Here is a 12,692-nt window from a genome sequence, read left to right on the forward strand (position 1 = left end):
AAACTAACTTTATTGCATGCTTAAATCATATTGACAGAAAAATGAAACTTTAAATCACTCTTATAAGAAAAAAAGCCAGTTTCATTTTTGGGGCAGTCATGTGGTTGAAACATAATATTGAGGAGTCTATGAGGACATTAAGAGTTTCTAAGGAACAAAAGATATCATTGGAACATTTCACGCAGGATAAGATGTTTCATAGTAACAAAAGATATCATTGGAATTCCACGCAGGATAAGAGAAGAAAAATCAAAGGTTTTTCCTACTAAATCACATTATGTCACCAAAATTAAAAATAAAAAGAGTGGGATACTTGACAGGGAGTTTCGCATTGTAAGTATCTCATATAGTATATGACAAGTTAAAGTTTGTCACTTTGATACTCTATTGTAAGCATTTCAAGGTTAAAAGCTTTAACCTTGAAAAACAAATGACATATAGTTACAAAAGGAAAAAGTATATATTGTAGAAATCCAAACAAAAGTGTTCCTCCTTTAGAAACACAAAACTGATGCGATAACATAATGAATACTTACTTCCCTCCCTCCTCCAAAAGCCATTCCTTGTAGCCATAAAAACCAAGATAATCATAACACTATGCTAAGAAGAAATACATGGATGGAAAATAATGATAATAATGTATGTTGTCGTTTCAAGAATGTTTTTAGTGAAGAGTATTTCTAAATAATACAAGAAACAATACACTTAAGAAAACTTAAATTGAATGCTCTATATTTCAATCCATATATAGACAAAGTGATATGAAAGCCTAATCAAGAATTTAGAGAATTTAGATTGTTGGGTACAACTTGGGTAATTATCTTTTTTTTTTTTTTTTTTTTTTGAGACGGAGCCTTGCTCTGTTGCCCAGGCTGGAGAGCAGTGGTGCGAGCTCAGCTAACTGCAACCTCTGCTTCCTAAGTTCAAGAGATTCTCCTGCCTCAGCCTCCCAGTAGCTGGAATTAAAGGCACGTGCCATCAGACCTGGCTAATTTTTGTATTTTTAGTAAAGATGGGGTTTCATCATATTAGCCAAGCTGGTCTTGAACTCCTGGCCTCAAGTGATCCACCTGCCTCGGCCTTCCAAAGTGCTAGAATTACAGCCATGAGCCACCACACTTGGCTCAAATATCATTTTTTCTTAACTGTAAAGTGTCCAAAATTATCTAGAAAAGTCATTCAGTATATTAAGTACTTGCTTGGTACTATGCTTTCCCTAGGAAAGAACTTCTGTGAAGACGTAGCACATTAGAGAAAAACTATACTGCATGGAAAAGGGAGGTTCCAATGACTTCAAAGGCTTTGTTTAGAAAAGGGAAGGATGCTTGTGGAAGCACAGTGTGAGGAATGAGCTCTGCAGTATCCCTACTAGCCAAGCTTTTGTTCACAATGGTGCCTAGTGGTACCTGCTGAAAAAGCCTTTTAAACCACCTGTCATCCTCCAGAGATAAAGTCACTACTGCACTCACTCCATTGTCACAGTCACCAGCACTTCTGTTTTCTGTATTGCCAATGCATAGTTGCCATCATGGGAAGATAAGAGCTTTGCTTTTTCCGCACAGATAAGATGACTTAGGAACAATTATCCTTCTACTTTTGTGGAAATTGACTCTTGTCATCATGTGTGTAACCATAAAGAATGCTGATGTTACAAAGCAACTGGGAGAGCATGCTGGAAGTTCACAGGTCATTAAGGGAGCCTGAGGAATGACTCAACTGATAAAATAACGTTGGAAAAGTTGTGATCATCCACAAACGGCAGGGTAGGTCAGCCCAGCCAGAAACAGGAACTTGGTGCACATTCCAAGAAGGGCACAAGTGGAAAAGGGAAGTAAGGGTGCTGCTGCTGGTAAGGCAGTTGTGTGATAAACTGACCTCCAGAAGGAAATAATGATAATTTCCATTGAGGCCACATGGCCATCAATGACACCAATCCCATCTTTCAGATTAAAATAATATTGGACTTACAGAAGCTGCACTTCACTGAAAGGTAAAACATTCAGAGGTCGAGATGGCAGAGTCATCCTAAACAAAGTGAATTCAAGAAACAGGAACAATAGGCCAGGCGGTGGCACACGCCTGTAAACTCAGCACTTTGGGATGCCAAGGCAGGCAGATCACATGAGGTCAGGAGTTCGAGGCCAGGCTGGCCAATATGGTGAAACCCTGTCTCTACTAAAAACACAAAAATTAGCCAGGTGTGGTGGCACACACCTGTAAGCCCAGCTACTCTAGAGGCTGAGGCAGGAGAATCACTTGAACCTGGGAGCTGAGATCGTGCCACTGCACTCCGGCCTGGGTGACAGAGCGAGACTCTGTCTCCCCTCCAAAAAAAAGAAAGAAAGAAACAGGAACAAGGGCTCTATGACCAGTAACCTATGTACCACCCAACCTAAGATATAGGTTTTGCCCTCTATGACCACTATGATCAATTGGTAGTGGACACTTGGAGTTGTATATGAAGGCATCTGAGGTCCAAACTGGACTCAGCAGCCCAGCCTGATCCGAAAATGTTTCCAATGGGTAGAGGAAGGGGAAAATGGCAACACACTGCTATGACTGAATGGTGCCAGTCTCTGGATAGAAATTGGTAAAGAAATTATATTCCAGCCACTATTAGCAGACTGGACAAAAACCTCTACTTTCTCTCCCTTCTGAAAGCCTAAGACAATGACAATAAAGAATTTTTTTTATTTCATGTATAAATCAGCAAGGATGGAGAGAATGAGTGGAGAGACAATAGCAAAAACATTTTGGTGGAATAAGCAGAAGCCAAGAAATAATCTGATTTACACCATGGAATCTCCAAAAGCTTAAATAATTAAAGGCAATTGAACTCTCTATAAAAAGAGGGGTGAGCTAAAAAATTAGTGACTTTTTAAAGTCTTTTTAAAAAGCTGGATCTCACAGATCCCTTTGGCCACTCCAAGCAGTTAAGTGACTGCCCCTTCTCTACCCCAGCAAAAAACCTGGAGTTTCCTCCCTACTCCTTCACCCTTCAGGGAGTCTGTACACAAACAGCGTAGAAGGGTTATATGCACATCTGCTTACTGGATGCTGAGACTTCCAGTCTTCTTCTCCACTTAGTTCCCAAATTACTGGCAACCAGGCTCTCCGTCAATCTCTGGGGGCAAGACTGGAAAAGCCTTCTCTGAGGACTCTCACCAGCCTAAGAGGTAACGACAACAGAGGTTCCCCAAATAAAAGCCCAGCCAGATCCCCCTACCATGAATTCCCCGGTCAACAAGCTCATCCACATCTTCAGCATTTTTTGTTTTTTTGCGGGGGGACAGAGTCTCCCTGTGTCATCAGGCTGGAGTGCAGTGGCACCATGTCGGATCACTGCAACCTCAGCCTCTCAGGTTCAAGCGATTCTCCTGCCTCAGCCTGCTGAGTAGCTGGGATTACAGGCACATGCCACTGTGCCTGGCTAATTTTTTTATTTTTAGTAGAGACGAGGGTTTCACCATGTTGACCAGGCTGGTCTCAAACTCCTGACCTCAAGTGATCCGCCCACCTCGGCCTCCCAAAGTGCTGGGATTACAGGCATGAGCCACCCTGCCTGAACCCCAGATCTTCTGCTTTTTAATCCCCCTCTCAAGTATAAGCAGATAACCAAAGGCATTAGTTACACAAGGAAAACCTCTAACATGAAAGATAAGAAACCGAAACAAATGAAAAGACAAAAGCCGCTAGGGAAATTGAATCTGTGCAGGAAGGAAAAAAAGTTGCTCCAAAAAATCATTAAGCTTCTCAGGGAGAAAAGAGAAGACACTGACACTATAAAACAAAAACCAGAAAGAAATAGACACACAAACCACACACATACAGATACATATGTATATATTCAGGCAATCAAAAAAATAGAGATTTTGATTTTAAATAGTCATGATTACAGTCATGAAAAACTTATCTTTGGCCCAGTCCAAAATAGCCAATATCTAAACAATATGAGTTTCTCATAGACACAAAAAATAGAGTGGGAAAAAATTACCAATGAGATAGATAGATAGATAGATAGATAGATATATGTGTGTGTGTATTTTTTTTGAGACACAGTCTCACTCTTGCCCAGGTTGGAGTACAGTGACTCGATCTCAGCACACTGCAACCTCTGCCTCCCAAGTTTAAGTGATTCTTCTGCTTCAGCCTCCTGAGTAGCTGGGATTACAGGTGTGAGCCACCATGCCCGGCTAATTTTTGTATTTTTAGTAGAGACGGGGTTTCACCATGTTGTCCAGACTGGTCTCAAACTCCTGACCTCAGGTGATCTGCCTGCTTTGGCCTCCCAAAGTGCTGGAATTATAGGCATGAGCCACCACGCCTGGCTACCAATGAGATAATTTAAGAAAACTTCCCAAACTGAAGAATGAAAGTTTCCAGATTCAAAGAGCCCAACAGAATGGATGAAAACAGACCCAAATCTAGGCACAGCGTCGTGAAATTTCTGGACTCCGGATGCCAAGAGAAAATTCTATAAACTTCCAGAGAGGACCCAGAAAATTGTAATCTGTACACAGATTACAAGAAAAAGCTGAGGAATCAGTACAGTTCTAAATTTCTCAACAGCAATACCACAAAGTGGAAGTCAATAGAACAAGGCCTTCAAAATTGCCATCTTAGAAATCTACACTCAGCCAAACTATCAATTGTCAGTGGAAAACAGATATTTTCAGGCATCTACAGTCTCAGAAAAGTAGACCTCTAGGGATCCTACTCCTGAAAGCTCCTTTAGGATGGGCTCTGCCAAAAGAAGGGAGTCAACTAAGACTGAGGAAGACATGTGCTACAGGTACCAGGAGATCCAACACAAGAGACAAATGATGAGAATCTCCAGAGTGATAACAAAGGGAGCCCTTGGAGTGACAAGTGTGCCGAAGTACCGAAGGCACCCAGTCTGGATTATAGCAAGCCAGTAGGCTCAGGAACAGCTTCATCAGGAAAACGAAATTGACAAAATACCTGGTCAATTGAGGGAGAATTTGGAAAACTGGCCAAGAGCTGTGGGTTTAATCAATGAAGAGCACAAAATAAATAAAATAAACAAACAAATCCATTATTAACTCCAAGAAAAATAAAAAGTTACGCTTAGTCACGCCTGTAATCCCAGCACTTTGGGAGCCCAAGGTGAGTGGATTACCTGAGGTCACGACTTTGAGACCAGCCTGATTAACATGGAGAAACCCCATTTCTACTAAAAATACAAAAATTAGTTGGGTGTGGTGGCGCATGCCTGTAATCCCAGCTACTCACGAAGCTGGGGCAGAATTGTTTGAACCCAGAAGGCAGAGGTTGTGGTGAGCCAAGATTGTGCCATTGTACTCCAGCCTGGGCAACAAGAGTGAAATTCCATCTCAAAAAAGAAAAAAAAAAAGTTATGCTTGGCTTAGCTGTGAATTTTGATCTAACCATTATTCAATATTCTGTTTTAACGACTGCAAGAATGGGAAAATAGGGAAGTTGTACTTGTGTTGGGGGTTGGAGGGAAAAAGAGAGCCAACTCATCATCTTCCACAGTGGGAAGTCAACAGATAATGCTTAAAATTGAAAAATTCAAGAAGTATCAACTACAAGCAACAAATGCCAAAGAATTACAAATGGTTGTTTCTGGAAAGGGAGAAATGTAACTTGGACAGAAGTTTATAAACCATAACAAAACAAACTTTGGCTTCTGTGCCCACACATTTTTACATTTGTTTGCTTTTTCTTTGTTTTCCTAATAACAATCTGTTTTGAAAAAGCCCATCCTTGTTTCTCTAAACAAAAGAATATGTAATTTTCTACATCTAGACTACAGTAGCTGTGGTCATCTCAGCTCTGAGCAGTCAAACATGGTGGGGAAATTAATTGTTACAATCCAATCCCAGAAGAATTGGTTGAGCTGGGGTACTGACAATAAAGCAAGCCCAAGCAGAGGCGTGTTTGGAGGTGGAGGTGACTACTAAGCCCCTCCCCTCTGGGTTGTTTCTTATTTTTCCACAAACCTTTTATAATAGCATAACCACATCATACAGGATAATTTTACAATTGCCAGTGACCATGAGCCAATTTCACTCTTTTCCAACAGACTTGAATACCCAATTTATGATCATAATTAGTCCAACCAAGGCAGCTGGCCCCCAAGACAGTTGACCTGGGTTTGACTTCAGTAACTTCACTTTGCCTGCTGTAGACTGGACAAGAAGGGAGCATAATAAAGGCTCTGAAGCAACAGACATCTAAAGCGCATCTATGGGGAACCAGCACCATGCTGAAGACCAACACTCATGCTGACTCTGCAGACCAAGTACACCTGCCCTGAACAATATGGTGATTCTTCTAGGGGTGAGAATCTGGGAGGGGTGGGGTGGAAGCTAAGGAGCTGGAAGAGCTGGGGTAGGGAGGAGAGGCACCAACCTGGTCAACCGGGAGGAACCTGTAGGCAGAGGTGTGGCTGGAGGCCCAAAGCCCAGTCTCCCAGCACTCTGGATGCCCGGAGGAAGGCAGAGAGGCCAGTAATTCTTCCCCAAGCATAGAAGTAGGCCAGACCCTGCTCACAACCCTTCCAACCTCCCTGTCAAGGATCAACTTAAGGAAGCAAAGGCTGCCATTCCCTGAGCTTTATTTTCCATGGTTTGGTAAAACATAGCTCCTGCCCTTGAGTAACTAGCTGCTGAGAAAACGTGATTATCTTGATAAAGAATAAAGTAGGTTGAAAATGCTAGAGCATACATTAATATTCTATATCCTTTCCTATTTGGGAAGATGTGAAAATTCTAGTTGGACCTATGTGGGGCAAAGGTATTGCCAACTAGAGTAGAGCGCTGACTGCATGAGTTTACAACACTTGGCCTATACAGTTTCACAGACCAGAATGTACACACTCTTGTGAGAAGAGTCAAGATCATTAACATAAACACACCACAGTATCTGCGTTGGCAAGAGTGTAATATATGGATCAGATTAACTGGAGTATGAGGAAAGTGTAAGTCTTTCGTAAACATTGAAAATGTAACTAAACCAAAAAATACTTTCAAATACATAATGTGAAAGTTACCCAGACTTCTATTTTCCCCTTAGAAATAAATCATAATATCCCTTACTCCAGGTGATTATTGCAGAGTAAGCAGCTACCAGTGTCAAGATCTAAAACTGTTATACCCCAAACTTTATTTGGGAGATCCGCTGGTTTGTTTGTTTCTCCCCAGCTCTTTAGTAGAGAATAATCTAGAAGTGAGTAAATTCTTAGAATTTCCCAAGAGGAAAATAAGCATTCACTGGAAAACTACAAGGAATACACGCAAAACTTATAACTGTTTTGGATAATCTTCAAATCCACTTAGCCACCAGCCATCCTGTTGTTCCAAGTTAACATTAAGATCAATCTTTCGAATCAAATACTCCAGTTTCCAAAGAATAGCAATGGATGAGATTGTTTCCAAACGTGGTACACAACACCATGTTACACGTCCACGGGAAAATAAAATAAAATCCACAAGAAATTTAGGATTAAAGAAACTTAGGAAAGTGCACACTCCCAGGTCAAGGCACTAGTTTTTCCAAGAAGTACATATCTTTGCAGGGCACCTGTTTTCAATATTGAAACACAACTTCCCGGAGCGAGGTGGGCGGGGGATTGGGGATGGGGTGGGGAAGAAAACGTGAACTTGACTGGGTGCGGCACTCGGACACGTGCAACTGCGGAACATCTTGGCCGATACTGCCAAATTTCAATCAATATCGAGCCGCCGCCCAACCCGAGAGGAGGCAGCAGCCCTGCCCGCCGCTGGGACGTGACCCCAACGCTGAACTTGCTGCGGGGCGGCCTTGGGCCTGGAACTTCAGGAAAAAGGGGCGGGTGTTCCTTAGGAGAAGTCAGTGCAGGAGCTGGTGAGGTGGAGAGTCGACCGCCGGCAGGAAGGGGAGGCTGCGCCACGGTGCGCACCTGTCCCTCCTTCCCGGACCGAAAAAGGAGACCTAGACACGGCGCTCCCGCGCTCACTGTGGCACGGAGGGGAGAAAATCCTTCCCCGTTTCCGTTCCTCGAGGGGCGTGTGGAAGCCACCTCTTGCCGCGCTCATTCCCGTCCCCACCCGTCCCCGCCCGAAGTACCACACTCCCAGGGCTGCCCTAGCCGGCCCGCGGCGCCCTTACCTGGCTGAAGCGCGGCGGCTGCGCGAACCTGGGGAGACTGCGGGGCGCAGTCTGTGCCGCGAAGTCCGGAGCCTAGCGCCCCAGAGTCCAGAGCAAAGCGCCCCGCCCCGCCCCCTGATCGTCCCGCCCCGCCCCCTGATCGTCCCGCCCCGATTGCTCGCCCAGTGGACGCCCGACCCCGCCCCTGATCGTGCAGGCCCGCCCAGTCCTCGATCGCCCCGCCCCTGTCACTTGGGCCCTGGGTGGCAGGTTTGCGCAGCCCTGCGGCGATTGCAAGGCAAGTGACCGGAATGGGTCGGAAGTGCGTCCTGGTGAGTTTCAGGGAGCGTCCCTTAGGTTTCTGGGGGCGGTGTTGAGCCTCCCTAGCCCCAGGCTTCCCATCCCAGGAGAACCGCCCCTCGAGGCTCGAACGCCCCCAGCCAGGAGAGCCCCGAGCAGTGCCACCTGTGGAAGACTAGGCGCCTGTCGGAATTAGGTACCTCACCTCCCCTTCCGCTAAGTAGTGGGAGGCCAGGCGGGTGACGCGGGGCAGTGGAGCCATGCAGCCTGTTTTACCAAAAGAGTAAGTGGTTTTCCTGTGAAACCCGAGGCAGCAGTGCATATCTGATACACTTAGAGGGTCACGTGTACTATTAATGTGTTAACATTAAACTTGCTGAAGAGTAGAAAACACATAATAGACTTAACTGTGTGTCAGGCACTGTTCTAGGTACTTCACATGTACTAAAAGTTCTCTGATATTATCAGAATCCCCCATTTCACGTACGATGCAAGTGAGGCAGAGAGAAGCTAAATAACGCCTAATGTCACCCAACTAGTAAATTGAGAAGCTGGGTTGAGAAGCTGGGCTTCAAATCCAGGTCTTCCTCCTCTGTGGTCTCCACTGTTATCCACGGCTATCCTGAATCAGCAAAATCTGTGTGCATCCTATACCAGGAGCTGTTCCCATGGCTGGGGAAGATGAGGCAAGGGCTCCGCCATTAGGGAACGTTTATTCTAGTGTAGGAGAAAGACAACAAGTGATTGTCTCAAGTTTAAAAATCAAGCTGTTAAAGAATGAAAGTTTGATTCAGAAGTCTTACTGAAGACTAGAGATGGAGGCCTACAGCCCTGAAGGAGTCTTTTAGAGATTCTAGCAGATCCCTCCAACACAGAACTTCCCTTCTCAATTTAGAAACAGTTGATGAAGATTCAGTATGTGTAAAAGCACATCACAGTTTGGGCTTAAGAGTACATCTGTTTATAGATTACAGAAGCATAATTGCTAACCTCATCAGACTTTATCTTAGGTGCAGTAAAAGGCAAGAAGGACTCAGGCAAGAGACGTGGGGGATCCTGTGTTCTATCTCATTTTGCCTTCAAAGCATCTTTCCGCCAGCTGCAGATGATCAGAGTCAGGGGCTGTGTGAAATTATGCTGACAAGCAGAAATGAGCAAGCATGGCTTCTTAACATTTGTTACTTGTCTCACATAATCAACAGGCAAGTAAAAAAATAAACCACTTCGTGAGGTGTCTTCACTAAAATAAAGCAAGATGTTGGAATTGAGAGTGAAAGGAAGAGGGAGGCTACTTTAGATATGATGTTACTGGAGGCTTCTCTGGAGTAACAGCGGAGCTGAGACCTGAATGATAGGACAGACGGCCAACCCAAGGCTGAAGCTAAGGGAATGGCAAGTGCTTTGATACTTATCACACCTCATGCTTGCTTGGGACTTAAAAGTAGTGCCCTCCTATATCATTTCTCCTTTGATCACTGTAATAACCCTGAGAAATCTAACAAGATTCCATTTAATACAGTGGTCCCCAACCTTTTTGGCACCAGGGACTGGTTTTGTGGAAGATAATTTTTCCATGGACAGGTGTCAGGAAGAGATGGTTTGGTGATGAAACTGTTCTACCTCAGATCATCAGGCATTAGATTCTCACAAGGTGTGCACCACCTAGATCCCTCGCATGCACAGTTCACACTAGGGTTTGTGCTCCTAAGAGAATCTAAGGCCAAGGCTGATCTGACAGGAGGCAGAGCTCAGCCGTAATGCAGGCAATGGGAAGTGGCTGTAAATACAGATGAAGCTTTGCTCACTTGCCCGCCACTCAACTGCTCACATCCTGCTATGCGGCCTGGTTCCTAACAGACCACAGACTGGTACTGGTCCACAGCCTGTGGGTTGGGGAACCCTGATTTAACAGGGAAAACAATAACAGCAACAACAACTGAGGGTCAGAGAGGTTTCAATGACTTTCCAAAAGTCAGACAATTAGCTAGGAAAAGCAGAGACTGGAAGAGGGCACAGATTTGGACCAAAGCCTTCTGATTCCAAATCCTCTCTCCAGTGAGGGCTTTGAGTATAATGACCAGTACTTTGAATGAATCTAGTATAATTTCTTTTTTGTGATCTACTGTCTCCTCCCTACCCCAGTCTCTCCCGCCTCTTGTCCCATTCAGGTACTTGTTTTGGCTAGTTAACGTAATTTCCCCTAGTGCAGATGTAATTTGAGGGGACAGGACCATAAACCATCTGAAACTGTATGCAGAAAAACTGTGTTGAGGGCAGGAGAGACTTATAGATATATAATTATAGTAATATGGTTAATTTTCTCCCAAGAAAAATGCTTATGTACGTATATTTTTAAGTGAGAGGACTTAGAACTTTTATCATACTGATCCCAAAAAGGCAAGAGCCACTGCCTTAAGGAATTAATTGATATTATGATGATTAGAAGAACCAGTTTCCAATTCGCTTTGCCTGTTCTTGGTAGGTGATGGTAGCTCATATTCTTGACAATGGTAATGAGGATCTCAATGTTTATGAAGTTTGAAAAGGCAGAAAACCCAGACCCTCACAAAATTTCTTCATAAAGTTTAAATTAAAAGAGACAAGAATCTATATTGTCCCTACTAATTCTCAGAAAAACCAAAGAGAACAGATCTGTAAATAAAACACCTAGATCAACATAATTCTTAATAGTTGGGGTAATTTTCATAAAGTTATGGTTTTCTAAATAAGACATTTGTTACACTATCAATCATACAGTTTAAGTAGGCGATTGCCACAGGTATACCATCCATAGATCACATAATAGAGAACAATGGCAATTGTTTTCAGCAAGGTATTGAGAAAGAGACAGAGAGACAGAGGCAGAAAAAGAGACCATTAGGGAACTTCAACTACATTAAGGAAAAGGTGTAAAAACTGAACTCAGAATGTGGTGGGATTAAAAACAAAGATTTAGTCTTTCTTTGATTTTATTTTTTAGGTGAAAACAGAATACTACATTTGGGCCTATATAATTCAAACTTTTACTATTGGTCCCTAGTCAAAAGAAGGAATCTAGTGGTGGACTTAAAGAGATTTCTCCCCTTGCCTCCAAAAAGAAGACTCGAACAATATTAGTATCACCATCTTTATTTTAAGAAAATCGAGATACAGGAAAAAAAGGTATTAATATAAACTTCTTGGGAGACAAGACTCTCCCTTCTTACAAGATATCGCGATGGCTTCTACAAAGTTTATTCGTTTAGATGACCAATACCAGGTTGACATAATTTCAGTTCCTTGAGAGAAGAAAATGCCTCTTTTTAACTTATATGTAGATTCCACATGGTACAGAAAAAGACATACAGAATCAACCTGGAAGGTTTGCAAAAATATATGTGCATATATATTTGTATTTACAGCTTCTTGCTTTTTCTTTCTTTTTTTTTTTTTTTTTTTGAGATGGAGTCATGTTCTGTCACCCAGGCTGGAGTACAGTGGCGCAATCTTGGCTCACCGTAACCTCTGCCTCCTGGGTTCAAGCGATTCTCCTGCGTCAGCCTCCCAAGTAGCTGGGATTACAGGCGCCTGCCACCACGCCCGGCTAATTTTTGTATTTTTAGTAGAGATGGGGTTTCACCATGTTGGCCAGGCTGGTCTCAAACTCCTGACCTTGTGATCCACCCGTCTCGGCCTCCCAAAGTGCTGGGATTTACAGGCGTGAGCCAGCATGCCCGGCCAGCTTCTTGCATTCTTTTGTGCAAGTCACTGGTTTTATTTTGTAACCTTCCTCCTACTGAAAAGGAACCTGGCCCATCATAGATAATTAATACATTTGTTGATGAATAAATGATGACAACAATGATGATAATGCAGACCTTATCAGTCTTCCATAGAGAGTCTGTTCCTACATGAAGATGACTTCATTGTGATCCTGTGATATGTCTGCTTCTCCTTCCATCATGTGCTGAAAGTAGTTGCTTCTTTAGAACTATTGCATAGAAGGAAGGAGTTTCAAATGTCGGACACAGAATCAATAATCATATTTCTGGGAAGAGATGCTAAATAAATAATTCAAAAGAAATAAAAAGCATCATATGCAAAGTATATTTATAAGATCATCATTTATAATAAAATAATTAAATGTCCAATAATAGGGAAATGTTTAAGTAAATATATATTAACAGTATGGAATGTTAACCTGTCATTTAAAATTACCTGTGTTGGCCAGGCACGTTGGCTCACACCTGTAATCCCAGCACTTTGGGAGGCAGAGGCGGGTGGATCTTTTGAGCTCTGGA

General features: G+C 43.1%; 1 long non-coding RNA gene across 1 annotated transcript in view; it reads right to left on the reverse strand.

The window, feature by feature from the left end:
* The window catches only part of LOC116274168, a 42,512-nt gene extending 34,268 nt beyond the window's left edge, over positions 1 to 8,244 (reverse strand). The window contains exon 1 of the long non-coding RNA XR_004182754.1: positions 8,134 to 8,244. This is a non-coding gene — a long non-coding RNA (uncharacterized LOC116274168). The remainder of the gene's footprint in view (positions 1 to 8,133) is intronic.
* Between the last annotated feature and the right edge of the window lie 4,448 nt (positions 8,245 to 12,692).

Source organism: Papio anubis, chromosome 3 (assembly GCF_008728515.1).
Source record: "Papio anubis isolate 15944 chromosome 3, Panubis1.0, whole genome shotgun sequence".
Lineage (NCBI taxonomy): Eukaryota > Metazoa > Chordata > Mammalia > Primates > Cercopithecidae > Papio > Papio anubis.